The sequence below is a fragment of the Amphimedon queenslandica genome, unplaced genomic scaffold (assembly GCF_000090795.2).
Source record: "Amphimedon queenslandica unplaced genomic scaffold, v1.1 AMPQUscaffold_13009, whole genome shotgun sequence".
Taxonomy (NCBI): Eukaryota; Metazoa; Porifera; class Demospongiae; order Haplosclerida; family Niphatidae; genus Amphimedon; species Amphimedon queenslandica.
Genome location: NW_003546755.1, coordinates 15554 through 18866, shown reverse-complemented (window position 1 = coordinate 18866; position 3313 = coordinate 15554).

Below are 3313 nucleotides of genomic sequence, written 5' to 3'. Positions count from 1 at the left end.
TATATAAAATTAATGAAATTCATAACTTTTCCAATTAACTTTTCTATTCACGGGTGGTCTATACCTTTTGCACTTCATGACATATCGTATAAGTGGTTTGTTTCGAGGGAATTATATTTCTCAAAATCTACTAAAATTCCAATTCGCGGATTTTAATTTTGCAAATTCTACCACGTGTGCCATGAGGATACTGTATTAAATTGATTTTCACTGATTTTATTTTCCCAAATCAGGATGGATTCCGCAAAATTTACAAAATTTGCAACCTAAAAAACCCACTTATACGGTAGTCTATTTTGTATCCATACAATACAGTATAATAGTATTCTATTCATGTGAGAGTTGTTATGTATAAAGGCAGGTTTACAATATGACGCTAGGCCAATAAAACCAAATTCTATTCCAGTGTCAACGTAACATCAGGACTAGAGTAATACTGTGAAACAGCATTAATGAGGCAAATAAAATATTGACAGAAAAAAATGCTGTGGGTCAGTCTGGTTGGTGGACATTGCACCAGGCCCTAAAGGATCTGCACTAGCAAAACTATGGTCAGATAAAATAATCATCATAACTCAATCACGCTTCTCTCTCAACAACAATAACAATATTATATATATAAACGCCCGAACTACAAAATTGTAAAATTATTTTTGTCTATATCTATGTTACAATAGTGCACTCACCGGCAGCTTTAGTTCCATAAATTATGAGGCCCATGATAATAAAAGAGATGAGTGTCTTTTTTGCCATCACGGAATAGGATGACTGGAAGAGATCAAAGATAAGGCAGCTTAGAGTTGCGCTAATGAGGAGGTAACGACGTATGTTAAATCGTTAACGCCTAGCGCCTATAGATCTAATCACGTGAGTTAAGTTAACTAAAAATGACGTCTATCTAACACAAATAAGTGACGTATTAGTGACGTAAATTAGTGACGTGAACAACTGTAGATCTAATCTACCAAACAGTTTCATAATCCATGTGGTTGTGTTTGGCTGTAAGTGTCTCATAGGCAGGATTAACATCAGTTTTGACAATAGGCCTCTGATTTTCCACCTGTAAAACTATGAAAAAGTGCAATCAATATGTATAGATACTAATTTTTTTGAAATAGCTAGGCCTACAAACCTTGTCCATATGCTGGGTTAATATTATTGATTACTTCTTTTTCAACTTCTTTAGTTACTAAAATTATACATAATTAGAGTGTGTGAGCATCCACAGTCAAGTTGTTGACCCGTAGATATAAAAGAATTTAATAATATACCTGCATTTCTCTTTTTTTGTCTCATGCAAAAAGCAGTAGTAGCAATTAGTACAGCAACAATCACAAAAATAACTGCACCCAATGCTGAAAAGATAATAGGCAGCAATCTATTGCTTTCTGGTGATAAAATTGTAGCATGCACTGCAAAAATGACACATAATCTGTAACTTTATGCATCAATATAGAATTATACCTGATGTTGAAGGTGATGAGACTGTTTCACTCATTATACTCCAGTCTAAATGAAGGAATTATAAAATGATATTAATGCCAGTATTACCATTGGTCCTGCTAGTAGGTATACTTGAAAGTGATGGTACTGGTATGGTAATAATTAAAACCTCAACTAGTGTGGAATAGCACAGTGCAGGTCCAAATAATGACCCATTGACAAGATCATAAATTGTCAGTGAGTAATTACCACTAATTGATAATGTTACCAGTGCACTATTATCTGATCCAGTTATATTAAAGTATTCATTCCTTCCATTACTAGTGTCAGTAAATATCACATGACATCCATCAGCAGTTGATCCTGGTACAAACACACACTGTACACTAACTGATCCATTCCCTTCAGTAGATACTAGCACATCTTGTACATTATATGTAGCTTAAGGAAATTACAATGACATTTTTCTGTAAAAGTACATGCTTACAGATAAATTTGATATCCTGATCTTCATTAACCATCATTAAACTCAACAATTTAAGCACAAGTTGATAGTGTTGAAATGGTAACAAGTTTGCTGCTGAATAGTTCATAGCTAGGCAATCAATCTGGTTTGAAGTTTCCTCAAAAAAATGAACATTTTTTGAGTAAATGTTGTCATCATACAAAACTTCAACCAATATAATCTTACTGCATAGCAAGGGTGAGCATTTTATCTATTGTTTTATTAAATTTATGTTTTAAAATAATTGATTCATTACTTTGAAAAATATAATAGCTTCATCAAATGTCTGAAAAACTTTCTGAATTTCAATGCTGCAATCTATTGAAAAATAGCATTATTGATGCCTGAACTTAAATTTACTTTCATAATTCTCTTTGGTTTCATTATTTGATGTGTACTGATCAACATGTGCAGTTACACTGACACTAAATGTATCACATTGAGTGATATTGTAAACTTCAACAATATTTGTATTTGTTGTAATTGTGTCTTCAATGGATCTTTCATCACCAATAATGACTTGTATTTCATAACTGACAGGAGAGTCAATGGGAATATCATTTGAAAAGTAAACAGGAGGTGACCATGTTATGATCAGTGAGTTAGTTGAGGAAAAGTTAAAGAGAAGATCTTCAACAGATGATACACCTATAATAATTTATAGAATATTAAAAGCATGATTTTATACTAAACTTACCTCTGATAGTTAGCTCACTGTTTGATATCACACGATCAAAAGGATTAAAAGGATTTGAGAGATTATAAGAAATAACTTCACAGCCAATTCCCAGTCCATCATTATCAGGTATAGCATTAACAGTCAGTACTGATAAGAAGATAGTATTGTTAACAGTGGTAGTAGTGACTGTTATTTGTCTTTGTTGTGCAATGGAGCCAGTCAGTACAGCACTTTGAACCAACCAGTTCAGTACATCACCAGTTCCTTCACAAGTAAATGTTGCTGTTGTAAAAGGAGGAACTGTTACTGGTGCTGGAGGTACTGTTATGACTAGAAACAAAATGACAATTACAGGAACTAATGATGGAGTTATTTATTTTACCAGCTCCATCCACTGCCAGAGAGACTATTATAAATATAAAAAGCAATACAGCCACCTCACTGTTAATCATCTTCTTCACTTTATGACCATAAAACGATCGCAGTTGATAACTGCAATTGTTTTTCCTGTGATAAAATAACATTGAAACTTACGTATTATTTGTATCAGTCCAAAATAGATTTTTAAAAATTGGTTTTATAATCTAATAAAGACATGCACTTTATATACTTGAGTGCTATCTCCTTCAATAGCTGAGACTGCAGCATCAGAGAAGTTCAAACATGCTGATGTGTTACTCCAAACA